The sequence below is a fragment of the Piliocolobus tephrosceles genome, chromosome 9, assembly GCF_002776525.5.
Source record: "Piliocolobus tephrosceles isolate RC106 chromosome 9, ASM277652v3, whole genome shotgun sequence".
NCBI classification, from domain to species: domain Eukaryota; kingdom Metazoa; phylum Chordata; class Mammalia; order Primates; family Cercopithecidae; genus Piliocolobus; species Piliocolobus tephrosceles.
This window is the reverse complement of record NC_045442.1, coordinates 98421834-98431533: the sequence shown is the minus strand read 5'-3', so window position 1 is coordinate 98431533 and position 9700 is coordinate 98421834. Positions and strand designations below refer to the sequence as shown.

Sequence of the window (9700 nt, the reverse complement as noted above, 5' to 3'; positions counted from 1 at the left end):
TCTTTCTTTCTTTCTTTCTTTCTTTCTTTCTTTCTTTCTTTCTTTCTCTCTCTCTCTCTCTTTTTTTTTAACAGCAACTTCGTTCTTTTTGCTTTCAACCCTCTTTCCTAGATATCTAACTATATGGTTGAGTCAAGATGAACTCTGTATTATTTCATCCTATAGGAACAAGCTGGTTTTCATCACAACTTAGCTGTGCATTTTACAGTAAACCTCAGGTTCTCAAACAGGTCTTTCTAAGAAATGAGTAATGGAACAGAGAGAGAAGCTTAAAGGCAAAGCCTTTAAGGAAAAACCTTGGCTTCCTGAAGGGAGAAAGATTTAACATGAGAGGGTGTGAATCCGAGGGAAGGCTGGCTAGTGGTAAAACTAGGGGCCTGCAGGAAGGAATCTTGGAAGATTTTGAAGGTAAATTCCAATTAGAGGATAAAAGAAAAGGAAACCTATCGCTAAAACAAGGTTGTGTGATGATATTTGCAGCTGGAAACATGATTAGAATGCAGAGGTGATAATAAAACACAAGTGGGGAAGGGAAACTTTGAAGAACTAAATGAATAAAGAGGTAAGGTAAAATATTTTAAATTATGTTTAATGAGTTTGAGCGAGAACACGGAAAGAAGCAGAACTGAAATGCACTGAGAAAAAAATAAAAAGAACTTAAATACCACTCTTTCCTGTAACGAGATGGGGAATGAAAAGAGATGAGAGGGTCCTACCCAAGGGCTGTGCTGAGGGGAAATCAAGGCACTAGCATCCTATAGGTCAGAGATAGAAGGGGGTAGGTGCTCCCCTTCATTCCTGGCCTCCCCTTCAATTTCTCTTAGCTGCTTTTCTCAATTGATTATACACATATAAGTGCCTCAGGTTGATTTTAGATCTAGTGTGCCTGCATCTTGACTCATGTCATTGTGCACTGCGTTGGCCAGCAGACCAGAGTGCAAGTTAACAACATGGCACCCCGTTGATGGATCACCTACTCTTTCAGTACTTAATTGTACACTGCAGCCTATGCCACATCATCTTTTTTTTTTTTTTTTTTTTTTTAATGTGGGGTCTTACTCTGTCATCCTGGCTGGAGTGCAGTGGTGCGATTTCAGCTCACTATAACCTCTGCCTCCCAGGCTCAAGCAATTCTCCTACCTCAGCCTCCCAAGTAGCTGGGACTACAGGCATACACCTCCATACTCAGCTAATTTTTGTATTTTTTTTTGGTAGAGATAGGGTTTCATCATGTTGCTCAGGCTGGGCCACTTCAGTTTGAAGGTTAATGTGCTTTGTTTTGCCAGCAGGATGATAAGAACTGTGAGGATAAGAACTCTAGTTGATTCTTTTTTTCTTTTCTCATGGTACCCAACATATTGTTATAAAAATAGAAAGTAGACAAGAAATACACGCAGGATGGAGAACTCTGTCCCATAGCTTTGGGGGTTTCTGAAAGGCCTTCAGGAAAAAGACTTCCCAGATGTGGGGGCCATCTTCAGAAATTCTGCAGTCCTCAGGCAAATCTGGATGGTCTTACATGTCCAGGGACTGAAGAGAAGTCAACACACTTCTGTGATTGCTTGCAGTGGTTGCACTCAATCAGCTGTTGAGCTGTTGCTATTCTTCTAAGCAATAGAGGGACCAATAGTCTACTTTGTTTGCTTCTCCCCAGTCATGTACAGTCATTTGTACCTCCATATGGATGGATTTACATTGCAGAGGAACTGACAGGGAAGAGTGAGAGTCACAGCTTGATGGAGGTGTTCTGGGGCCAGTTATGTAACTCACTTCTCTGTGCCTGGACTCCTAGAAGATGAGTCCTAACAGAGTCAGTGTTTTGGATTCAACAGAGATTTTTCACTTTAGCAGTTTAGAAAAATAAGTGTTTGACTCTGAGAAGAGCCAAACATTTATCTGATTAAAGAACATAGAAACATGTGGCTGATTACATATGTTACATTCAGATATGTGTTCTTTTGTATCTAATATTTCAGTGTTTCTCCATTGTGACCAGGGCCAGCTCCTCTTAGTAATCAATGATTCAGTCCAGGTCTAGAGCTTCATCTTGACCGTTAATATTTTGTTCTCGGATATTTTGCTTTCCACATTCCTGAGCTTCACTGAGCATTTCGTGTTGTTTTAATATGAGCTCTTCTCAAGTGCTTTATCAGCTCAATCCCTCTCCCAGGTGGTACTGGGCATGCTGCCATTGCTACATAAGCCACTCTTGTGTATGTGGATATTACTGTTTCTCTTTCTGTTACTCTGTTCCCTGTCTGAAGTCTTACTCTTCCAGTCTTCTGAGTTTCAGAGTCCTCTAACCATAGGACACACTTGAGTGATTGCTGGAACAATTTTAGGGGCTGTGACAGACAGAAAGTAGAATGGAGGTTTTTGCTAATTTGGGATGAATTCAGAGGATGGATAAGATACAAATAGGTGGAGAGAAAGAGAATACAAAGGAATTGTTTTTTAGTGTTGGTGATGCAGTTTTTCTGCTCCTTAGCTCAGCTAGGTCAGGGTTCTTGTCTCACGACCAGGAAGAATCAGGCACGTGGTCACTGCAGAATGAGTGGAATAGAATTATTAAGTGAAAGGAAAGCTCTCAGCAAAGAGAGAGTCCTGAAAGAAGGTTCCTGGCAGCCCCTTCACAGTTGGCTACAAGGGCATATCTGGTGATAGGGCTGGGTTCCCTATGTGTATAAGGCATGAAGTCCTGGAGGCTCTACCCTGTCCTTTCAGTGCACATGTGGGACCTTAGTCTGAGCCATTTCATATTGATTTATTTCCCTTACTGTGCATGTGTTAAGGCATGGAATTTTTCACCACGGGCATGTTTAGGCAAGCTCCCTGTGCACAATGACTTTGGCAGTTTGGAGGTTCTCCCCTGTCTGCCTAGGAGAGTTATCTGCCTCCTGCCTCTATCATTGGCATGGACCAGACAGATTGTGTAGTGAGAAGACTGGAAAAGTGGCCTGCATTTGGGCCATGGGAAAGCTCAATGCTAGGCTACACGGGCTGTTCTCTCATTGCCAAGATGGCCCGATGAAGACATGAGCCCCCAGGCTGGTGTGATGAATGATTTGTTTAGGGGGAAGACACAAGTGAAGTGGTGCAGAACTTACTTCTTTAAATCCACTATCACCCTGGAAAATGTCCACAAAGTAGTCCATTGACAGGTGATTTTTCTGGCTCAGGTTCCAAGCTGACTTGAAAAATGCCATCATGGGTTTTCTGCTGTTTTCATTCAATGGCTGAAACATCAGGTGTTGAAAACTTCAACTGGTCACTTCCTCTAAGCTACTTAGAAAAATATTTCCCTGTCATTAGTGTCCAAACTGTGCATGCATGTGTGTGTTACCTCAATGCCCACTGTGGTGGTCTGTTTTTAAGATAGTCCTCTGTGATCCCTGTCTCCAGTATTTATGCCTTGGTATATGGTCCTCTCCACTTGAGTGTGGACAAGCCTTAGGTACTAATGTCCACCAGTTAGAATATGGCAAAAATCATGGTATGCCATTTCCAAGATGAGGATATGAAAAGACTACACCTTCCATTAAGGGGATCTTCTCTCACATTCTGTCTCTTGGAATCCTCATCTGGGGAAAGGCACGCCCTATATCATAAACTGCCTTATGGAGTGGCCCACATGACAAGGATTTGATATCTCCAGCAAAAAGCCAGTGAAGACTTGAAGGTTGCCAATAGAACGTGAGTGAACCCAGAAGCAGATCCTTCCCGGTTTGAGCCTTCAGATGAAAACAGCCCCGGCCAGCACCTGCATCACAGCCTTGTGAGGTACCCTGAGCTGGAGGACCCAGCTAAGCTGTTCTTGGATTTCTGACTCACAGAAACTGTGAGATAATAAATGTTTGCTGCTTTAAGCTGTTAAGTTTGGGCTAATTTATTATACACAATAAATAACAAACACATCCACTTATAGTGGGTTTGTGAAATAAAATTATGGCATGTTCATGTGATAGGATACAGGTCAGTCATTAAAATGATGAAATAGAAGACTAATAACATGACAAAATATTCACAATAAACAGTTATTTAACAATATCAAATTGTTATTAAACAACTGGTACTATATGGTACAAGATATATGTGAAAAATACTAAATTTATATTTACCAGCATGGGTCAAATATCAAATATATAATTTATGGCTGCAATATTTGTTATATGATATAGTTTATACAGTGAATGTACATGATTTTTAAAAGCAGAGGAGAAAAAACAACACACTCTTACACTGCACACAGAGGTCAGACCTTAAGCATGGATCTGGTATAGCCATACTTGAAGGCACTAGGACATTTTGAGGGGGATTTTTAACCTACTGAAGACAAACCGATAGCTAGCACTGTTCAAGCTCAAGTTCAACACCACAGATGCGTAATTCATTTAAAATAAATATTCATCATTTATTAGGATCCAGGAATGCCTTCTTCCATAGGAGTATTCAACACATCACAAATGTCCTTGAAGCGCCCATAATTCCAGCCCTTTGGGAGGCTGAGGCAGGTCATCACTTGAGGCCAGGACTTTGAGATCTGGTTGGCCAATATGGTGAAACCCCGTGTCTCTCAAAAATACAAAAATTAGCCAGATGTAGTAGCACACGCCTGTAATCCCAGTTACTCTGGATGCTGAGGCAGGAGAATCGCTTGAACCTGGGAGGCAGAGGTTGCAGTGAGCCAAGATCACACCACTGTACTGTAGGCTAGGTAACAAAGTGAGACTCTGTCTCAAGACAAACAAACAAACAGACAAAAAAGAAATGCCCTTAAAGCTTTAGTTGCACTGGTTATCCATCTGAGGTTCAGGTGCCTGCACCGAAAATGTCAGAGAGAGCTTCTCTGGCTCAAAAGGAGAGTTGTTAGATCAGAGCTAGTCAGTCAACCAGAATGAGACAAAGCCTGGGAAAATTCAGTGCTTAGGATTTGATTTTTAAATCGCTTTGCCAACTTAATAGAGGCTTAAAATTTTCCATATGATTCCCATACTAGCGATATGGACAGGAGATGGGGAAATACTGGGTAGAAGAGGGTGGTTCCCTGGCAAAGGCCCCACCCTCAGGCCTGGAAACCATGGCCCTAAATGAGAAGAGTTATCCTTGTTTTTCTGCCCAAATGTTACCTTCTGGCTTTCCTTGTCCATCCCCCCCATATCTTGTGCCCATATAAACCCCAGACCTCAGCTGGCGGATAGTCAAGCAGCTGAACATGGAGAGGAGAAGGAGTAACTGAGTGTCAGAGACTATGGATAGAGACGTGGCTTAACTTCAGAAGGCATGACTCCCGCTGGGCTTCAGGGAAAGATCACCTTTTTTCCGCACCATCTTCTTTCCAGCTCCCTGCCACTCCCGCTAAGAGCCGCCTCCATCACTCAATAAAACCTCTGCATTCACCATCCTTCAAGTCCATGTGACCTGATTCTTCCTGGATGCCGGACAAGAATCAGGGTACCAAGAGGGCAGGGTGTATGCCACCCGGATTCTCCACTGAGCCTGTTAACACTTAGCCATCCATGGATGGCAAATACTAAAAGAGAATTGTTTGTAACACATGCCCTCTGGGGCTCCAGAGGTCGGGGCAACCCCTAGAGGCTGCTGTGGGCCAGTACAGGGTTCGTTCCTGCTGGCACCTAAAGACACTCATCCCGGCTCCTTCACCTGCTCACCTGCGTGCTTCCCCTCCCACAAGGGGTTTAAGCTCTGCCGAGCAAAATGGAGCTACCTCCCACCCCACTGTTCCACATCCCACAAGGGGGTCAGGGAACTCTCCCGTCTCACTAGTTTTCTCAAAGTAGTAAGACACTAGAACTCACTTTTTCTAGGTGAAGATGAAATCTATGTACCACAGTTGAATAGCTGTCACAGCAAATGGAAATGATCGCTATGGTTTGTTTTTAATTATGGTTTTAAATTCCCATAGGATCTCTTCACTTTGGGGACAGGTCTTTCACTATTGGCTTTTGGAAATAGACATTATAGTGATTTGGCTCAAACAAGAAAATAAAAAGGCTTCTTTCTGAAAAATCTAGAATTTTCATCAGTTTTGCATTCATTCTAATTAAATGTAGGTGTAATATTAAAGTGAAGTAACCTCATCCTCATTCCTTAGGAAAAACATCAACCAAAACCGTATTTTTCATGTTTCATTTCAGTTTCTCTAAAACATCAGTGCACAGTCCAACATAAGCAATTGAATGAAAGAATTTGTGCTAGTAACTGCTTTGCAGGATATCAGAGTGAGTTCAGACAGCCTGAGTTTGTTCCCCATCCCACCGTTCAGTGACTCTGTGACTTTCAATCCTCAGTTTCCCTTATCTGTATCTCAAGCACTCGTTTCATAGAAGGTTAGGAGGGTGAATTGAGCGAATGTTGTTTGAACCGTGTCAGCTATGAAGCATGTGCTCAATAGATGTACTAATTATTCTGGAGACTGATCAATATATTCTCGGTAGAACTCTTTCTGAAGACAGACTTGGTTTCAATGAGTAATTTATTCAACGGGAAATATTTTGTATAGATAGAGAATTTAACAAACTCTTGGATTATCCAATGCTGCATGATGAATTAATGGAGTAAGAAGACAAAGTGCAATGCAGGCTTACTGGATAAAGCCCAAATTCCTCAATCCTTTGGAAATAAGAAGAAGGACCCTTCAAGTTCATTATTACCAAGGATCTGGGAGGTTTTTACAATTTCCAGGAACGTTTAGAGGTGGGATGGCTATTAATGTAACTCACCCCAGGCGACTCTGACCCAGGAAGTTCACAACAGCCTTCCCAATGAATCAGGTCAAAAGGTCCCCGTCAAAAGGTCACCTTTTTTTTTTTTTTTAGCAAACGGGGAAGATGCTAATGTGGGAACTGGTTAGGAGAGCAGCTGGACATTGCTATTCTTAATTATTCCGGAAGCAAAGAGCAGAACAGTTGAAACACTTTAATGAGAGTTACAACTTGCAGAGGTTAAACCAGTGTCTGCATCTGGGAACCCATGCAAACTATTCAGGAGGTAAAGAAAGAAAGAGACCAGGAAGGTAGATAGAAAAATAAGGAAGTCACTTTTTAGGATTTTTTCAAGCCTATTTTGTTAATATTGTATCTATCCTTCTGTTTGCATTCTTGTGAGTCTTCTTTTCAATTTATTCTAAGGGACTTGATACAAACTTGGGTTTGGGACATGTTCTTACTAATGGACCAAAGGATAACATCAGTAGCACCAGGTACCTCTTCTACACCATATGCATCATATACATCATCTCAGTTAATCTTCAATAACCTTGTAAGGATGAGACTTGAACCTTCATTTGACAGAGGAGGAACCTAACGCTCAGAGAGGGTAAGTAATTTCCTTAAAGTTACACAGCTCAGACATGGTAAGTTGAAGTTTAATCACAGGTGCACTGGAGTTCAATGCCTAGACCCTTTCCTCTGCCTATTCCAGGGTCTCAGAGGAGAAAGGAGAACAATTTATATCAGATAAACTCATTTGTCCAAAATGTGAGTAGGAATTTATGTCACTGCACTCATTTCTGCAGCCTCGTTTGTTCACAAAATGCTCTAATCGCAGATAAGTGGGAGCCACCTTTCTGAACAGAGAATCATTAGAGTAACTTCAAAACCACCAGAAATGTGGGGGACTTTGGGATAGAACCTTGAAGTAATTTTTGGTTACCAGTAAGCACAACAAATAAAATAGTGAAGTCATTCATAGGAAGACGTGAGAAAGTGTTTAAAACACAACTTTTGAGAGTTAGAAAGACCTAGAAAGGCAGTATAACTAGTTCCCTTGGGGATTTCACCAGTCCTTAGCTACAACACAGTCAGTTGTACTGAGCTTTCGGATGTGCGTCTATGTACAATTTTGAAAAAGTTCAATTGGGTCAGTTGCAGAAAGCTGCCCCAATCTGCAGATGGGCCAATTTCCATGTGGTGCTGAAAGAGTTTTGTAGAAATTGCAATAATTTAGCCCACTCACTGCGTGGACAGAAGCTGCCTATCTCAAGTCAGGCATTCATTCCATTTTCTTGTCCTTTATTTCTTTATTTAGTTTATTCCCTTCCAAAGATGTGTAATGATGAGAAAGAGAGAAGCAGTAAGTAAGGAAGATATTTTCTTTTCTCTACGTGTGTGTTTTCTCAACACAGCCTCAGCTTGAGATCTCTTGGGAAAAGCATTTCAAGACAGGCAGAATGATGTCCTTCCTGCCACAACATAATTTTCCAGCTGCCAGGGGAAAACTACATATTGTACCCAAAACAACAACCAAGAGAGAACAGATAATAATCACTCCCTAAGGGCACTTGCTTCAGCTTCTCTCAGAAAGGGCTGCAGAAACCATCTTGAAGTTCCTATTAACTCTGTATTTTAAAAGAGACAAAATGGATTCCTATCCTTCCTTGCTGGAATGGCTGTATCTATCGCTTTCTGCAGTCAGGGTCTCCATTTTTACTTAACAAAATCTAGCACGACTGGTCTAAAGGTATGGGAACAGTGAAAGGGGGCGGATCGCATCTGGGCTGTGAATCACCTTAATGGGAAGAGACGTCTGCAGAGGGGTTCAGATTTCTTTCTTGGTCCTCCTCCCAAGATGTTCTTGTCAAGTGCAAAAATCCTGTGATCTGCACAGCCATGCGTGTGAAAACCACATGTTTTGATGCGATACAACTCTACACAATTCTTATCCGGAAGCTTATAAGAAACGTGCGATTTTCTTAGAAGCATTCATGTTGAATGTAAGTGTATCCTTTCCCCAGTACTCAGAATGCTGTGGCTCAGCAACAGTGACCAAACCCCTGAAGTAGCTGCCCTGTCAAAACAAATTACCCCTGCAGCTTCTTTCTTTCTTTCTCTTTCTTTCTTTCTTTCTTTCTTTCTTTCTTTCTTTCTTTCTTTCTTTCTTTCTTTCTTTCTTTCTTTCTTTCTTTCTTTCTTTCTTTCTTTCTTTCTCTCTCTCTCTCTCTCTCTCTCTCTCTTCTTTCACGGAGTCTCACTCTGTCACCCATGCTGGAGTGCAGTGGGATGATTTCAGCTCACTGCAACCTCCGCCTCCCACGTTCAAGTGATTCTCCTGCCTCAGCCACCTGAGTAGCTGGGACTACAGGTTCCTGACACCATGTCTGGCTAATTTTTGTATTTTTAGTAAAGATGGATTTTACCATGTTGCACAAACTGGTCTCGAATTTCTGATCTCAAATGATCTGGGATCCTAATCCCAGAGTGTTAGGATTACAGTCATGAGCCACCGTGCCCGGCCCTGACAATTATGTTTTGATGGTAGGTTCTGTGAGGGGAGAGAGGTCTTTCTTATGGAAAACACTTATGGCACTGAGAAGATGTGAAAATAGGAACTTAGGGAGTGAGAGACATAAATCTATACATTCAGCATTTACTGAACACCTACTGTGTATAGAGAATTATACAGAGTCTAGGAGCATGGGGTTAGTCTTTGGGCTAATAGCAAGAAGTCTAGAAGGAGCTTCCAGGTTGAGGCAGCAGTTATCCTCATATTGAAGTTGCCTTATTTCCTGGCTTTCTGCCCACTGCATTTACCTGCCATTGGCCAGAGCCAGTCCTGCCACTGATGGCTGGAACTGATACTGCCTGGCCAAATGAAACTAACCACCGGCCGGGCGCGGTGGCTCAAGCCTGTAATCCCAGTACTTTGGGAGGCCGAGACGGGCGGATCACGAGGTCAGGAGATC

The 9700-nt window shown here is 42.2% G+C and overlaps 1 long non-coding RNA gene across 2 annotated transcripts in view; it reads left to right on the top strand.

Moving 5' to 3' along the window:
* Positions 1–9700, top strand: part of LOC111546662 — a 96905-nt gene that overhangs the window by 82599 nt on the left and 4606 nt on the right. For both annotated transcript variants that reach the window (XR_002732860.3, XR_002732859.2), the window contains one exon: positions 7149–7335. This is a non-coding gene — a long non-coding RNA (uncharacterized LOC111546662). The remainder of the gene's footprint in view (positions 1–7148; positions 7336–9700) is intronic.